This window comes from Protopterus annectens, chromosome 17.part0 (assembly GCF_019279795.1).
Source record: "Protopterus annectens isolate FY-2018-M chromosome 17.part0, PAN1.0, whole genome shotgun sequence".
In the NCBI taxonomy this organism is placed as follows: Eukaryota; Metazoa; Chordata; order Ceratodontiformes; family Protopteridae; genus Protopterus; species Protopterus annectens.
The window spans coordinates 402,005,164-402,024,135 of NC_056751.1; the positions used below are offsets into that span (position 1 = coordinate 402,005,164).

The 18,972-nt window shown below is 43.6% G+C and overlaps 1 protein-coding gene across 5 annotated transcripts in view; it reads right to left on the reverse strand.

Annotated features, from left to right (window-relative positions):
• The window catches only part of BTBD10 (BTB domain containing 10), a 1,432,231-nt gene that overhangs the window by 580,512 nt on the left and 832,747 nt on the right, over positions 1–18,972 (reverse strand). The gene's annotated exons all lie outside the window — the stretch shown is intronic.

Sequence of the window (18,972 nt, forward strand, 5' to 3'; positions counted from 1 at the left end):
TGACAGGCCTGAGCCCACCATCGGAATTCTTGCTTCAGGCATGGAATTACTGGAATTTGGGTTTCTAGGCTGTGCTTGTGCTGAGACCATAAATTCCTTAGGTACCATTGCAACTTCCTCATATGTAGTCTGGCATGTGGAATCAATATTATGCAGGATGCCATGTAACCCAGGGCTTGCAGGACTTTCCTTGCTGTAAGCTGGTTCTGCGTTGTTAATGCCATGAAATAGAGTGGTAGGTGCTTCTGCTTTTCTGCTGTGAGGAATGCCATTTGGTTTGATGTGTCCAGTTCTGCACCCAAGAAAGTTATCCTTTGGGATGGTATCAGCCTTGACTTTTTTATGTTGACTGTGTATCCCAGGGCTTGCAGTAGGTGAATAACCTTTCTCAAACCTTTTGTTAATTTGTTTTTGTTGTCTGCTTGTAACAGGCAGTCGTCCAGATAAGGGTAAATTTGAATTCCCAGAAGCCTGCAATGAGCAATTACTGACGCCAGGCATTTCGTGAATACTCTGGGCGCAGTAGATAAGCCAAAAGGCAATGCTGAGAATTGATAATGCTCTGATCCTGCAAGAAATCTGAGGTATCTTCTGCAATTTGGTCGTATGGGGACGTGCAGGTATGCCTCCTTGACATCTAGAGTTACCAGCCAAGACTCCTTGCCCAGCATGGGAAGAAGCTGCTGTAGGGTCAGCATCTTGAATTTTGGAACAATGAGATATGTGTTCTGAGCGGACAGGTCGAGAAAAGGTCTCCATTGGTTTTCCTTTCTTGGCACCAGGAAAAGTCTGGAGTAAAATCCTTGCCCTTGTTCCATAGACGGTACTTTTTCTATAGCTCTCATCCTTAGTAAGTGGTCTATTTGTTCTAGAGCGTTTGTCTTTTGATTTGGAGGTAGGTTTGGCATTCCTCTCTTCCTTGGTAGAGTATGGAAGTGAAACCTGTAACCTTTGTCTATTGTCTGTAAAATCCATTTGTCTCCTGTAATGTAATGCCAGTTTACTGAAAATAAGGCTAGCTTTCCGCCTAAGGGTGCTTCTAGTTGTTCCCTGGTAGGCGGTTTCAGAGCCAAGTCACTGTGATTGTCCTGTGGAAGTGGTAGTGGCTGGATCTGTGGCAGTACTTCGCTGGTTGTTAGGCTGCCACTGACGTCCCCTGTAGGCACCTCTGGATTGACCTCTGCCTCTTGGGCGCCTATTCCTGCCTCTCTGTGCTCTGGTGGAGTCTGGAAAGGACCAATTCTTGGAAGGCCAGTTCCTACTAAACCTTGGAGCCTGGACTTGTAAGAAATCCTTGACTGTCTGGACAGATTTTGCTTTCTCTTCCACCTTCTTCAACACTTGCTGTGCAGGGGAGCCAAACAAACTGTGTTTATCCATGGGAGCATCTAGGAGCTTTGACTTTACATGGTCTGGTAAGGACTGCTCTTTTAACCATGCATGCCTTCTGATCACTGTACCAGTCATAGCTGATCTAAAGGAAGCCTCCAGTGCATCATAGCCGCATTTTAAGGAATGATTACTGACCTGCTGAATGTTATGTACCATTTCCTGAAGGGACTGTCGGTCTAAAGGTTCAGGCGAGGACAGTTTTTTAGTTAACTGATCTAACATAAATTCCTGATACTGGATCATGTGGAATTGACAGTTTAAGGCCCTAGCCGAAAGAGTAGCAGAAGTATAAACTTTTTTACCCCATCTCTCTAAGGCCCTAGATTCCCTTTCAGAGGAGAGGGGGTTTTTGGCAGAGGCAGCTGCTACAGCCTTGGGGCCCTGTGAAATAGTTTCAGGATCTGCAAAAGGAGCCTTATACAAGTGATAATGAGTGTCCGGAACCCTGTAGTATCTGTCGGGCTTAGCAGGGGCCGGAGGAAGTGAATCAGGAGCAGTACAAGCATCATTAAATGCATCATCCACAACTGTAAGTACTGGAGGAATAGCTAAAGGCCTATGCTGTGGCAAATGCAAAAAGGTCCTAAGCCTTTTCCTAGAGTCTGAAAAATCCTGGCCCTGCCATTGAAATTGTTCCCTCATAGCATGCAAGGTTTCCCCAAAAGAAAATTCCTCAGGAGGAGAGGCAGAAGGAATGGAGTCTTCTGCATCAGAGTCCTCATATGGAGAATAAGGGCCTTCTGGAGGGTTTGAATTTTCTGAATCATCAGAGGAGTAATCTGTAGAAACTGGCTCAGGGGGCTCTGCTCTAGGCCTCTTCTCTGGAGGGGGGTGAGAGGCCCTGTCAGGTGAGGCTGGGATCCCCTGATCAAAGAAATGAGATCCTCTGCTAGACTAAGCATTTGAGTACTAACTCTAGGCCTGTGAGAGGGGGTTTTAGCAGGCACGGTCTTTGTTGATTTTGCTGCTTTAGCCCTGGTAAAAGCCTTAATTGACATGGATGCAGGGGGCCTAGCAGCTCCACGTGCAGGAGTAGATATATCTAAAGGGATAGTATCCGATAAATCCTGAGAACCTGTAAGAGCAGGTGGAATTTCAGTAGCAGATTCAGCCATGCTGGATGAGGCCTCGGTAGAAGGCAAGCTTTCGGCTGAAGGAAGAACAGAGGACTCGGTTTCAGCCGAAACCGAGACACTCGCTGTTGACTTAACCGCAGTTTCGGTCGAAACCGCGGACTGCGAGTGTCGGTCCTTTTCCTTACGCTTTTTAGCTAATTGTGAAGTCGGAGTCTCCGACGGCATGTTGTAAGCAAAAGCGGAGCCGAAAAACTCCTCTGCAAACTCCGACCGACGTCTAAGTGTCTGTCGGTTGAAGGAAGCACAGGCTAGACAAGCTGCTACGTCGTGGTCTGGGCCTAAACAAGGTAGGCAGTAAGAGTGGAAATCTTTATGAGGTATTTGTTTCCCACAAGTTAAACAGTTATTCACTTTTTCTGACATTGGCTGAGGCAAGAAAGAGTCCCCAACGGGATACTTAGCTTTTTAGAAGTCTTCGGTAGTAGCAATCTCTGGTTCTGACCGACCGGCACTTGCGAACAGCTTCTGCTTCGGGCGCCACGCGGCAAGAAAGACTGAGGAAAATGGCGTCGGCTGATGCTTTTATACCCGGTTAACTGCAGCTATGACGTCGGGTGAAGTGCGACATCAGCCGAGGCCAGACCCAGACTTTGGAATCCGGCCGACCGAAGGGCTGCCTGAGGCAGGACAACCCATTTGTTAGGACTGCAGATGCATCCTTGAAGGACATCAATCAAAAGGTGATTAATGAATGACACTTTAAAGCAGTCTGCAAAATTGCATAAACACATTCAGACTTTACGGCATACAGCAATGCCAATGCCTGCAGTGTGGTATGTCCCATCAGTTGCACTGGACAACAGCCTCATGGAGGCATTGGATATGGACTGCATAGTGGACAACTACAGTCTTCTGAGCCTCCAGAGGCTGCAGAATCTTGTCAATGATTAACACTTAAGCTACAAGGTCTCACTTGATGTCTCATTAAATGGGCAAGATAATTCAACGTATGCAAAGTGAAGATGGCTAAAGCGTATGTGCACTTTCCCAAACCGCCCAAGGCTTGATACTACCTCTTTGGAAAACAGATGGAAGAGCCTTCCTCAGAGATGTCCTTTTTACTACCAGCTGTAATTACAATGGAGTCCACAGCAGGACCCTTATTCCAGTGGAGTCTACTCTTAACAGAATCTTAACTGGTTTTCTCTTCCACCACATTAGGTTCTCCCCCAGCCCTCCACACCACCACATTTATAAGGGCATCTGGAAGGGGGACCCACGGCAAAGGTTTTCAGAAACACAGACTACTCTGGGGAAGGAGCTACAATGGCCCCATCCCCCATGCCGTTTCAATAACTTTAGTCACTAAAACAGACGGCATAGTGGGAAGGATTTGGAATAGACCTACCCCTCACTGGGGTCGGTAGGAACTCCCTGGAGAATCCAAGTGCCTCTTCTTGCACTTGCCTTGCACCTCAAAGGAGGGGAACTGGGAGGAGACATGGAGGAGGTGGGAGGGATCTGAATGCAGTGGAAGCTGGTGAATCAAAGGCATAGGCCACCCCAAAAGCAACGGATGTAAATCCGAAGGCAAAGACTGGACAGATCCGAAGTAGCTATCAAAGATCCCACCTCTGAAAGGGAGAGTATCCTAACCACAATGTCAAAGGTCAATATAAAAGCAGACAGCAAGACCCAGTGCTCTCTGGATCCACAGGTCAGAGAGAGAAACCAGTAGACAAAGAGGACAAGCAGCTCTGACACAGAAAGAAGCCAATATGTCAAGAACTTAAGTACCCAACATTAGTTACAATTCCAAGTTCTGGAAAGCTGACCCCAACCCAACAGGGTATTGATCCCCAAAAGTACAGCTCAGAGGCACCCCTGGGCCCAACAATGCCAAAGTTGAGAAAGCCAAGGATTGAGGGCAGTACAGTCAGACCTGACAACCCTGGAACAGAGGGGACTAGGGAAGAAACTAAACTGGGAACCGCAGCCTTAGACTTCAGGGCTGAGGAAGCAGGGATGAAACATAGCTGGATCTGAGCCTGCAGGAAGGATCACATCAGTGATTTTAGATCCAAAGGCTCAAGGCTTTCAACAGACCTGGCAGGCCTAAATAAAAAGGCCATGGAAGGTGTCTTGACTGACCTCTTGGTGGTTGTTGGGAGGAAGACTATGAAAAAAAACTCTGCAGAAGTAACAGGGCAGAAGGGAGACTACAGACTACCCATGAAAGTAGTGCAGTCCTTGGCCAGAAAGGGACTTGAGGGTCATGCAGTCAAAAGATTGTAATACTTGCAGTATTGGAGATCATTGCAGTGTCGATACCAAAGGACCTGAGGGGTCTGGACTGGGGCTGACGGGCAGTGTACCTGCAGATAAAGACAACAGTTGGCAATCTTCATGCTCTTTCCCACAGGACTTAGCCTCTTTGTCCTTGGACCTGTCCTCATTTTGTTATCTGTCTTCTTGTTAAGGGAAGGAAAGGAAAAGTAGCAGTGGAAGATTTAAAAAGGCCCTTTATCAAGCCTAGCCCACCTTTTATAAGGGGTGTGAGCGCCAAAAGTGGTGCACACATGAATATAAATCAACAAATGGGCAGAACCCAAGCAATACACATATCTGTCACTGGCAATTTGCAGTGGCAGTTTATGCCCAGACTGCACACATTTCTTAAACCCTGAAACCTTAGCACTATCCATATTCAAAAGAAAAAATGTCCATTAACAAAGGAGACAAAGTCTAACCGACCTACTCTCTATGCAGAAAAACACACAAAAAACAACCATAAAGTACAGTTTTGTACCTACCATAAATGTAGATGTTCGAGTGTAGACACTGCTGCAGTCATTACACTTGGGTTATCCTGCCGTCAGGCGGTTCCCCAGTCCGCCAGAGTTCCAAAGTCTTGGTCCGGCGTCGGGTTGCTGTCACCTCCTCCCTGACGTCAGTGCGGCAGGGGTATACAAGACGCAGCCGATGCCATTTTCTTCAGTTTTTCTTGCCCCAAATTGTCAGGTGCCCCCAAATAGGTAGGCAATTCAAATTGCTAGTAAAGAAAAGCAAACAGCAATTTTCATTTACCAGCAAATACTCCCCATAGGTAGTAAAGGGTAGAAGACATAGGTACTTCAAAGCAAGTAAGAGGGGAAGGAGGGAGGGTAACCTGGACTGCAACAGTGTCTACACTCGAACATCTACATTTATGGTAGGTACAAAACTGTGCTATGTTCATCGTGTTACACTAATGCAGTCATTACACTTGGGTGGAATCCCAAAGCTGAGGTAGGGTGGCTGGTTCTATAAGGCATTAGGGGTGGCTATAAGGGCCTGCAGGACAGCAGTGGCAAGCTCTGGATTTGGAGTATAAAGGCAAATGATCATGCTTGGCGAAGGTATGCACAGAACTCCATGTTGCTGCTTCCAAAATATCCTTGGTAGGTACTCCACTGAGGCAGGCAGTTGAAGTGGCTGTTGCCCTGGTGGAGTGAGATCTAATGCTGCTAGGTACAGGTTTCCCATGGTGTGTATAGCAGAAACGTATACAATGTCCTATCCATTTAGAAATAGTCTGTTTTGAAATGGCTTTTCCATGTGCTCCTGCAGCACATGCTAGCAATAATTGCTCAGATTTTCTGAAAGCTTTGGTTTTGTCCAAGTAGAAGCGTAACTGCCTGTGAATGTCCAATGAATGCAGTAGTCTCTCCCCTTTATTCTGTGGCTTTGGATAAAAAGTTGGCAAGTGAATTGTTTGGTTTAGAGCCACACTTGATACCACCTTTGGAATAAACGCAGGGTTAGTTCTTAAAGACACCCTGTCCTGGTGGAAAATGAGGAAAGGTTCCACTGCCATTAGTGCCTGTAATTCTGAAACTCTTCGTTTTGATGTTATTGCCAGTAGCAGAGCAGTTTTCCAAGAGATACATTTTAATTCTGCTGTGTTAGCAGCTGGCTCAAAAGGAGGTAAAGTTATTTTCCAAAACAAAGTTGAGGTCCCAAGTTGGAGTACGTGCTGTACGGGGCGGTCTTATGTTTTTAGCCCCTGTGAGGTACTGTTTGAGCAAAGGATTAGAGAAAATCGGTGGATCCGTGTTGTAATGAGCAGAAATGGCAGAGGCGTGGATCTTGATGGATGAAAAGGATAGGCCCTTGTCCAGCATCTCAGTTAAATATTGTAGAATCTGAGGAATGTTTGGGATAAGAGGGTCAAGGCTGTGAGCCTGGTTCCAGGCACAGAATCTCTTCCATTTACCCGAATAGGCTTTCCTGGTACTAGGCCTTCTGGCCTCCAGAATGACATCCATAACAGCTTTGGAGAGGCACTGCTTGCTTGACTAAGGAATTTTCCATGCAGCTAGGTTTAAGGTCTTTAGCTCGCTGTGAAATATCTGATTGTTGTGCTGAGTCAGCAAATGAGGGATTTGAGGCAAAATCCAGGGTGGTTCTTGTGCTAAGTTCTTTAAGATTGGGTACCAGTGCTGGCGTGGCCAGTCTGGAGCAATCAGGATCATCTTTGGCTCTTCTTGCCTGGCTTTTATGAGTACATTTGGAAGGAGAGGTAGAGGTGGGAAAGCGTATACTTGCAGGTTTTTCCAGCTGAAAGAGGGCATCCACTTTCCATGCTTGTGGATGGTAACTCCTTGTGCAGAATTTCTGTAGCTGGCAGTTCATTGGGGATGCAAACAGATCTATGTCCGGGCTCCACCATTTTTGTGTTATCATTCTGAATATTTGTGGATTCAATTCCAATTCGTGGGGATCCATGATGCTTCTGCTTATCATCTGCCAGTGTGTTTTTATCTCCTGGCAGGAATTGTGCTTGCAGATGAACTTGGTAGTCTAGAGCTGTGTTCCACAAGGTCATGGCTTGTCTGCAGAGGGGGTAGGAATGTGCGCCCCCTTGCTTGTTTATGTACCACATAAATGTGGTGTTGTCTGTCTTCAGTAATAGTTGTCCTGGATGCAGCAGGTCCTTGAAAGCTATAAGGGCATTTTGTACAGCTAGCATCTCTTTTTGATTGATGTGAAGATGCCTTTGTTCTGCAGGCCACTTGCCCTGAATACATTTTCCTGCCATGTGTGCTCCCCAGGCGTAATCCGATGCATCTGTTGTCAGTGTTTGCCTGGCTGTGGGTTGAATAAAAGGCTGTCCCTTGTTGAGGTGACAAGCTTGAGCCCACCATCGAAACTCCTGTTGCAGAATTATTGGTATAACTGTTTCCAAACTTTGACAGTGTTGAGACCATACACTCTTTAGCTACCACTGTAGTTTCCTCGTATGCAGTCTGGCATATGGAATTAGTAGTATGCAAGATGCCATGTAACCCAAGGCCTGCAGAATTTTTCTTGCAGGGAGTGGAGTCTTTGTTGCCATCAATTGAAAGTATTGAGTCAGCTGTCCTTGCTTGTCTGTCGTGAGATAAGCCATCTGGGCCGTTGTGTTCAAGCTGGCACCCAGGAATATTATCTCTTGTGAGGGCACTAGTTTTGATTTCTTTTCGTTTACTGTGTACCCCACGCAACTTAATAACTTTTTTATGAACGCCAGATGCTGTAGAAGAATGTCCTTGCTCTCTGCTTGAATCAGACAGTCATCCAGGTACAGATAAATTTGAATTCCTTTCTGTCTGCAAAATGCAATTACTGGTGCCAGGCACTTTGTGAAGACCCTGGGCGCAGTAGTTAAGCCAAAGGGCAGTGCAGAGAATTGATAATGCATTGAACCAGCTACGAATCTGAGGTATCTTCTGCAGTTTTGTCTGATAGGGACATGCAGGTATGCCTCCTTGAGGTCCAAGGGCACGAGCCAAGCTTTCTTGCCCAGCATGGGAAGAAGCTGCTGTAGTGTCAACATTTTGAATTTTGGAACATCCAGGTAAGTGTTTAGAGAAGAAAGATCCAGAATGGGCCTCCAGGCTTTGTCCTTTCTGGGAACCAGAAAGAGTCTTGAGTAAAATCCTTGTCCTTGCTCCTGTGGTGGTACCTTTTGAATAGCTCTCATGTCCATGAGTGCTGTAATTTGTTTTTGAGCCTCTGCCCATTGATTTGGTGGCAGATTTGACATTCCTTTTAACCTTGGCAGAGTGTGAAAGTGGAACCTGTAACCTTGAGATACAATGTTGAGAACCCATTTGTCTTTGGTGAGCCAATGCCAATTGTGATAGAAAAGTGCCAGTTTTCCTCCTAAGGGGGCTGGCCGAGAGAGCTGTTTGGCAGCTGCAGTGGGAAGTCACTGAGGCTGTTTTTTGTATGGTTGGGGCCTGTCTTCCCCTTCTTTCTGGCCTGGTGCACACCATTGTCGAGGCCTGTAAGGACCTTGTGGTTGACCTCTACCTCTTGTACGTCTGTATCTGCCCCTTTGAGGTCTGTCTGTAACTGGAAAGGACCAATTCTTTGCTGGCCAATTTCTGCTAAATTGAGGAGACTGAACCTGTAAGAAATCCTTCACCGTTTGCATAGATTTTGCCTTATCCTCCATCTTCTTTAATACCTCTTCTGCCTTAACTCCAAATAACACATCCTGCTGCAAAGGTGCATCCAATAATTATGCTTTAACATGATCTGGTAAGGTATGTTCTTTTAATCAAGCATGTCTTCTAATGACTGAGCCTGTGACTGCTGCTCTAAAGAATCAAAACCACATTGCAAAGTATGTTTTCCCACTTGCTCAGCTGCATGCAATAAATCCTGCATTTCTTTAAAATTAGGAGTATCTGAATCTGGAAGCATTTTTTGTTTCAACTGAGACATCAAAAATTGCTGATATTTTAGCATGTGAAACTGGCAATTTAAGGCTCTCATTGCTAAAGTTGCAGATGTGTATAACTTTCTTTCCCCATCTGTCTAATGCTCTGGAATCTCTGTCAGAGGGAACTGGGTTTTTTGCTGATGAGGCCTTAATCCCTTTGGGTCCCTGAGAAATAGTTTCAGGGTCAGCAACAGGACTTTTATAGAGAAATTTGTGTGAGTCAGGGACTCTGTAATATCTATAAGGTTTAACTGGGGCTGGAGATAAGGAGTCAGGATTTAAGCTGGATTCAGTATGCACATCATCCACAATATCTAACACTGGCGGAATAGCAAGGGGTCTGTGTTGAGGTAATAAAAGGAAGTCTGAGCCTTTTCTTGGATTCTGAGTAATCCTGACCTTCCCAATGGAAATGCTCCCTCATGGTATGTAAGGTTTGCCCAAAGGAGTAGTCCTCAGGCGGAGAGGCTGATGGAATTGATTCCTCAGCATCAGAATCCTCACAAGGGGGTAAAGAATATCCTAGGTCTGAGGATGAATCTGGGGAAATGGACACCTGGTCGGAGGATTCATAGTCTGCATCCTGTCTGGGCCTTTTATCAGGTGGAGGGGGTGGGACCCCCTGATCAGGGTGATTAGGTCTTCGGCTATTTTGAGCATTTGTTTATTAGGCATGGAGGCCTGTCCTGGAGAATGCTGAATTTGTTTCTTTGTTTTTAAGGGAGGCTTAGACTTAGCAGAGGGTTTAATGCTTAACTGAGTAGGTCTGAAAACACCCTCTGATGCTGTGGATTGCTCAGCTACTTTGGTTCCCTCTGAAGGGTTAGATTCGGTAGGCTGAAAAACTTGAGCGTCCGAAGGCCCAGCCAGCTCCACATGGGAGTCGGAGGCAGTCTGTGGTTCTGCAGAAGCGGTCGTCAGGGGCTGCGAAGGCGCCTCGCTGAAAACCGGAGAACCGGCGACCGGCCTAGAAGAGGCCTCGTCGTCAGTTTTGGGCCTCGGATGCCTGTCCTTGTCTTTGTGCTTTTTATGTATTCCGGTCGTCGGAAGTTCCAACGGCATGGTGTAATTGAATTGTCTGCCAAAATAACATTGGGCAAAATCAAACCGACGTTTAATAGTGCGCTTGTTAAACCTAGCACAAAACCAACAACCAGTGATGTCGTGGTCTGGGCCTAGGCATGGGATGCAATAGGAATGGAAATCCTTATGAGGTATTTGCTTTCCACAAGAAATACAGTTATTAACTTTTACTGACATCGGTCTGAGGCAAGAAAAAGTTTCCCCAACGGGGTACTTAGCTTTGTAGTAGACTTCGGTTCTGGATTCGGAATGAAAATCTCAGGAGTCGGCCGACTGGCACTTGCGAACTGCTTTTGCTTCAGGGACCGCGCGGCAAGAAAGACTGAAGAAAATGGCGTTGGCTGCATCTTATATACCAGTCACACTGACGTCGGGGAGGAGATGACAGCAACCGACGCCAGACCAAGACTTTGGAACTCAGGCCGACTAGGCAACCGCCTGACGGCAGGATAACCAAAGTGTAATGACTGCAGCAGTGTAACACGATGAACATCTGCTAACATATAACCAAAGTATTAAAGATTAAGAACAAGACTTATCACAGCAACAATTTAATTATGAACTTAAAGGGAGAAGGTACAAAAGCAGGAATGCCAAAAACACCACATACTTAGAAATTTAGCAATGTAACAACATAGAATACCACAGTGGTACGGAGGTAGCGTTGTTACCTCACAGCAAGAGGTTCTCCCTTTCGATTCTCAGCATGGCTTGGGAGTGCCTTCTGTGTGGAGTCTGCATGTCCTCCCCGCGGTTGGGTAGCGTTCGAAAGACATGCATGCGTAAATGGGCATGCCTTCGTTGAAGGTTGGGCATCAAGCTGGCACCTCGGCATTTCGTAAAAATCTACTGCCAATCATTAGTGGACTGGAGTTCTGCTGTGGCGACCACTTACTGGGAAAAAGCTGAAAGACAAACAACAACCACCTATCGCTAATGTTCAACAATCCTAACACTAAGATAAAATATATATATATAATATACACACACATATGTAGGTACATATATATATATATATATATATATATATATATATATATATATATATACACACACACACACACACACACACGTATATAGATATGTTACGTATACACATTTATATATATGGATCTACTTCACGACTGAAAACTCAAAATACTGAATTTCATTTGACTGAGATCACAATACCTAATTTTCAAAATGTTGAAAACTCATTTGACCGAGTTTCATTATACTGAAATCCTACAATGCTGAATTTCAAAATACTAACTTTTAAGCCATAGACATGCAAACTTGCAACACACACACGACTCTTACCAAAACTTAAAAACTACTTACCGTCTTAACTGAAACCAGACGATATAAAACCAAACCCATTGTGGGGGCTGAAAAGTACAGTTGTGTACACTTACCATAAATGTAGATGTTAGAGTGTATTCACTGTTGCAGTCATTACATTTGGGTAATCTGCTGGCAGGTTGCCCTCAGTTGGCCTGATTAACAAAGTCTTGGATCCTGCGTCAGTTGCTGTCCCTTCTTCCATGATGTCAGGTCGTCAGAGGTATAAAACATACAGCTGACACCATTACATCAGTTTTTATTGCCCCAGATGTCAGGTGCCCCCCCAAATGAGGAGCCAAATATTTAAGTAATTAAACAGACAAAAATATATACCTCCAAACAAAAGCAAATACACCAAAAAGGCTTTTAAGCATAGTAAAGGAAAGTAGAGGTATAGTAAGAGAAAAACAGGGGGTTGGAGGGAGGGTAACCAGGACTGCAACAGTGAATAGACTTGAACATCTACATTTATGGTAAGTGCACACAACTGTACTATGTTCTTTGTGTTTCACTGTTGCAGTCATTACATTTGGGTAAATTCCCAAAGCTATGGTTGGGAGGATAAATTTATACAGCATTAGGTCCAGCTATAAGGCCCTGCAGGACAGCAGTGGCAAATCCAGATCTGGATTTAGAGAAGAAAGGTAAATGGTAATGTTTGGTGAACGTATGAACTGAGCTCCAGGTAGCTTCTAGAATGTCTCTGGTAGGAACACCTCTGAGAAAGGCTGTAGAAGTAGATGCAGCCCTGGTGGAATGAGATCTGATCCCCTGGGGGATAGTTTTACCATGGTGCATATAGCAGAAACAAATACAATGGCTTATCCATTTGGAAATGGTCTGCTTTGAAATAGCCTTTCCCTCTGCCCCTGCAGCAAATGCCACCAGTAGTTGTTCAGGTTTTCTTAGAGATTTTGTCCTGTTTAAGTAAAAATCTAAGTTGTCTGTGTACATCCAATGAATGCAGAATCCGTTCCCCCTTGTTCTGGGGATTGGGAAAGAAAGTTGGCAAATGAATGGTCTGATCAAGAGCCACACTGGATACCACCTTAGACATGAAGGATGGATTGGTCCTAAGAGACACCCTGTCCGCATGAAAAATAATGAAAGGCTCCACTGCCATAAGAGCCTGTAATTCGGAAATCCTCCTAGATGAAGTTACTGCTAAAAGGAAAGCTGTTTTCTAGGAGAGAAATTTTAAGTCTGCAGTAGCAGCTGGCTCGAAAGGAGGGAGAGTGAGTTTTTCCAATACAAAATTGAGGTCCCAGGCAGGGGTTGGAGCTCTCCTGGGTGGTCTCAAGTTTTTGGCGCCTCTGAGATACTGTTTTAGCAGAGGATGAGAGAAGAGGGGAGGTCCTGTGTTGTAATGAGCTGAAATGGCTGAGGCATGGATTTGTATGGAAGAAAAGGACAGGCCCTTGTGAAGCATCTCAGATAAGTATTGTAAAATCTGAGGAATATTGGGCACTGCTGTGCTTATCCCTTGTGGTTGACTCCAGGCACTGAATCTTTTCCATTTGTCAGCATAAGATTTTCTAGTTCTAGGCCTTCTTGCCTCCAAAATGACATCCATCACAGGTTTGCTGAGGGATACTAAGGGTGAATTTAGGTGATTAGCCATGCTGCAAGATTCAAAGTTTGGAGCTGAGTGTGCAGAATTTGGTTGTCCTGCTGAGACAGTAAGTAAGTTGTCTGAGGCACGTGCCACAGTGGAAGGTGTGACACATTGCGCAGGAGTGGGTACCAGTGTTGGCGAGGCCAGTCTGGAGCAATCAAAATAATTTTTGGTTTGTCCTGTTTGATTTTTAGTAGAACTTTGGAGAGCAGAGGCAGAGGGGGAAAAGCATAGACAAAGTTTTTTCCAGATGAATGACAGAGCATCCACTTTCCAGACTCTTTTGTAATGAGTTCTTGTGCAGAATTTGCCCAACTGATAGTTCTGGGGTGAGGCAAAAAGATCTATGTCTGGACTCCCCCATTTTCGTGTCAACATGTTGAAAATCCGTGGTTCCAGTTTCCATTCGTGTGGGTCCATAAGATTTCTGATTGTGGAACACGGCCTTGACCTATCAAATACAGCTACAAGCTCAATTCCTGCCAGGAAAGCTGAATACTCTGGCAGGCAAACTAATCAGAAATCTTATGGACCCACGTGAATGGAAACTGGAACCACGGATTTTCAACATGTTGACACGAAAATGGGGGAGTCCAGACATAGATCTTTTTGCCTGGCTGGTCTGCAAAGGGGGTAGGAGTGTGTACCCCCCCTGCTTGTTTATGTACCACATAACTGTGGTGTTGTCTGTCTTTATCATTAATTGTCCTGGATGAAGGTAATCCTTGAAGGCTGTCAGTGCATTCTGTACAGCTAGCATCTGTTTTTGATTGATATGAAGGTGCATTTGATTTGGGCTCCATTTGCCCTGAATGCACTTCCCTGCCAGAGGAGCCCCCCAAGCATAGTCTGATGTGTCTGTAGTTAGGGTCTGGGCGGCAGGGGGTAGAGTGAATGGCAGTCAATTGTTTTGGTGGCAAGCCTCTACCCACCACAGGAACTCTAGTTGCAGGCAAGGTATGATAGAAATCATCGTTTCCAAGCTGTGACAATGCTGACTCCATAAACTATGTACCACTGAAGTTTCCTTATATGCAGTCTTGCATATGGAATTAGAAAAATGCAGGCCATGAACTCCAAGGCTTGCAGAATTTGTCTTTCAGATAGCAGGGTTTTTGTGGCCACCTGTTTGAAGTAAGTAACCAAATGAATTTGCTTTTCTGGTGTAAGGTAAGCCATCTGGGCAGTTGTATTCATGCTTGCACCCAGGAATGTAATTTTTTGAGAGGGTACCAGTTGTGATTTCTTTTCGTTTATGGTGTACCCTAGACAAGGTAGAACCCTTTTTACAAACGCCAGATGTTTTAGAAGAATGTCCCCGTTTTTTGCCTGAATTAGACAATCGTCCAAGTATGGATATATTTGAACATTTGTTTGTCTTCAAAATGCAATTACTGGAGCCAGGCACTTTGTAAAGACCCTGGGCGCAGTAGATAAGCCAAAGGGCAGTGCAGAGAACTGGTAATGCAAATAGCCTGCTTTCAAGCGGAGGAATCTTCTGCAAGATTCCCTGATTGGGATATGCAGGTAAGCCTCTTTTAAGTTTAGAGTTACCAACCAGGCATCTTTGCCTAGCATAGGAAGTAACTGTTGAAGAGTCAGCATACTGAATTTTGGAATGTCCAGAAATGTGTTTAGAGTAGATAAGTCCAGAATTGGATGCCATGATTTGTCTTTTCTGGGTTCCAGGAAAAGTCTTGAATAGAAACCTTGTCCCTTTTCCTCTTCTGGTACTGGTTGAATAGTCCTCATGTTCATGAGGGACAGTACTTGTTTCTGGGCCTCTGCCCACTGATTTGGGAGCAGGTCTGACCATTCGTTTGGGATTGGCAACATGTGGAGATGAAATCTATATCTCTGGGATACTATATTTAAAACCCATTTGTCCTGGGTTATAAGTTGTCAGTTTCTTGCATGAAGTGCCAGTTTTCCCCCCAAAGGGGCGGATAAAAGGTAAGTGCTTGGTTAAGTGTAAAGGGAAGTCAGAAGGTGCCTTGTTGTTTCCATATTTGGAGGAGGAGGCACCCCATTCTTTTGTTCTAAAAATCCCTTGTGACTGAAACCTTTGGAATGTCTGGGTTTGACTTGAGTTGCTCTCAAAGGGACTGGAAAGGACCAGTTCTTAGTAGGCCAGTGCCTACTAAATCTTGGAGGTTGCACTTGTAAGAAATCGTTCACAGTTTGCATAGATTTAGCTTTATCTTCCCATCTTTTTTTAAACTTCTTCAGCCTTACTACCAAAGAGACGGTCCTGTTGCAAAGGAGCATCCAACAATTTTGCTTTAACATGATCAGGCAGAGTTTGCTCTTTGAGCCAAGCATGCCTTCATAGCACACACCCAGTTACAGCAGCCCTGCAAGAGTCCTCCAAAGAATCAAAACCACATTGCAAAGTATGTTTTCCAACTTGTTCAGCTGAATGCAATAAATCCTGTAAATCTTTATTTTCCACACAGTCAGAAATTAGCATCCCTTTCTGTTTAAGCAGTCCCATGATACGCTGCTGATATTTAGGCATATGAAATTGACAGTTTAAATCCCCGATTGCCAAGGTTGCAGAAGTGTAAACCTTCTTAACCCATCTATCCAGCGCCCTGGAATCTCTATCAGAAGGGATAGGATTTTTAGCAGTAGAGGCCTTCATGCCCTTGGGACCCTGAGAAATGGTTTCAGGATCTGCAATAGGATTTTTGAAAAGGAATATGTGGGAGTCAGGAACCTTGTAGTATCTGTCTGGCTTACAAGGAGCCGGAGGCAGAGAATCAGGAGCCATACTAGATTCTGAAAAAAACATCAACAACAATGTCTAGAACAGGAGGTATAGCCAAAGGCCTATGCTGAGGAAGAAGAAGAAAATCCCTGAGTCTCTTTTTAGATTCAGAGAAATTCTGACTTTCCCAGTGGAAATGTCCCCTTAAGGTATGTAAAGTTTCCCCAAAAGAAAAATCCTCAGGGAGAGAGGCAGAAGGAATGGAATCTTCTACATCAGAGTCCTCATAAGTAGGTAAAGACAAATCCTATTCATTAGAAGAGTCAGAAGAAATAGAATCCTGTTCAGAAGATTCATAATCAATGTCTTGCCTAGGCCTCTTAGAAGGGGGGATTTTGGCTACCCCTGATCAGAGTAATTAAATCTTCAGCCATTTTGATCATTTCTTTTTTAGGCATAGGGGTCTGCACATGTGGCCCAGGCATCAGTTTTTTAAACATAGATTTAGATTTTGGCCTTAGTTTTGAAGATGGCATTGGTCTAATATATAAATCTGTAGGCCTGAAAATACCCTCAAAAGCCGGTGCCTGCACAGTGGCTCCGGACCCATCTAAGGTAGAGACATCCGCGTTTCCATAATTGAAGCATCTCGCGGCATACTGAACTCCGAATGGATCTCAGTAGAGGCCTACAAATCAGAAGTAGCGGGTATCAGGGGCTGCGAAAGCGCCTCACTGGGTACCGGCGAACTGGCAACTGGCTTAGGAGAAGCATCGTCGTCAGTTTTGGACCTCGACGGCCTGTCTGTCTTTTTCTTTGCATTTTTAGGTATTCCGGTAGTCGGATTGCTAACTGACAACATTTCTGGATAATTAAAGCGTGAGCCAAAATATTCAGAGGCAAACGTATACCAACGTTTAGTAGTGTTTTGATTAAATTTAGCATAAAATAGACAGCAAGGTCAGGGCCTAGGCAAGGAATACAGTACAAATGAAAATCCTTAGGAGGTATTTGCTTCCTACAAGTAAAGCAATTATTAACTTTTATTGACATCGGTAAGGAGCAAGAGAAAGTTTCCCCAACGGGGTACTTAGCTTTTAATAGTTGAAGACTTCAGTTCTGAAACTCGAAAACGAAAATTTCAGGAGTCGGCCGACCGGCACTTGCGAACTGCTTCTGCTTCGGGCACCGCACGGCAAGAAAGACTGATGTAATGGCATCGGCTGCATGTTTTATACCCCTGACGACCTGATGTCATGAAAGAAGGGACAGCAACCGACGCAGGTCCCAAGACTTTTTTAATCAGGTCAACTGAGGGCAACCTGCCAGCAGATTACCTAAATGTAATGACTGCAACAGTGAAACACGAAGAACATCCCCAAACAGTCCCCCAAATATATATTATGTGTGTGTGTGTGTGTGTGTGTGTGTGTGTGTGTGTGTGTGTGTGTGTATATATATATATATATATATATATATATATATATATATATATATAGATATATATATATATATATATATACATATATATATATATATATATATGCATATATATATATACATATACACACATGCACACACACACACATATATATATATATATATATATAAAATATATATGTATACGTGTATGTATGTGTATATATATATATATATATATATATATACATATATATATATATATATATATATATATATATATATATATATATAAACATACATATACACACACACACACATGTATGTATGTATGTGTGTATATATATATATATATATATATATATATATATATATATATACACACACACACACATACATACACATATACGTACATGTGTATGTGTATATATATATATATATATATATATATATATATATATATATATATATATATATCACACTACAGTGGGGAAATGGGCATATATACTTTACTTACCTTACAGCAGTACTGTACACACTGCCACTACTGCCTGGAGCACATGAAATGTCCACCATATTACTTTACATTTTTATGGGAAGTATCTGAAGAGATATATCCATATTTCAAAACACTACAACACTACTTTCTATGGTACTATCAGTATTTTGACAGTCAGGAATTTGAGATACAGTACTTTTGTTTGTCACAAACAAGACACAGGTGAAGGAAAACTCACATCACGTCTATGGTTTAAAATTTAGTATTTTGAAATTCAGTTTTGTAAGCTTTCAGTATGAGATTCAGTCAAACGAGTTTTCAGTATTTTGAAAACTGGGTATTGTAGTCTAAATCAAATGCAATTCAGTATTTTGAGTTGTCAGTCATGTGAAGTAGAACCATACAAGTGTGTATGTATGTGAGTGTGTGTATGGATCCCTATCAGATGACAGGGACTGCATATGACTGAAAGTCATTTGACTGAGACCATAAAACTGAAATTTTAAAATACTGAAAAATCACTTGACTGAAACCCATAACACTGAAATCTTACAATGCTAAATTTCAACATAATGAACTGCAAACGTGGAAGATATAAAACCAGAATAGGTGGGTGGGGGTGGGGTGGGGCTACGCTCCCAACTGTAGTGTGATCCTGGAGTTAGTATAGATAGCTGGGGGATGTGGGGGGCACAGCTCCCCACCTATTCTGGTTTTATATCGTCCACTTTACAATTCAGTATGTTGAAATTTAGCATTGTAAGACTTCAGTATTATTGGGTTCAGTTAAGTGATTTTTCAGTATTTTGAAATTTCAGTCTAATGGGATTCAGTTTCAGTCAAATGAAGTTTTTATCATCTGATAGGGATCTGTACACATACACAGACACACACCCACACCCCTCTCAATCCCCTTAAGAAGATCGAAAGCTCAAAAGACTGAAAAATTAAAACATGTAAAACTCAAAATATTGAAAATGGAATTTGCCCTTTCCCCAGGTGTTGTACGATCTTGGAGTTGGTATATATAATTAGCAGGGGGTGTGGGGGGCTTGCCCCTGAATTAAAAATATTTTGAGCTTTAGACATTTTAATTTTCAGTCT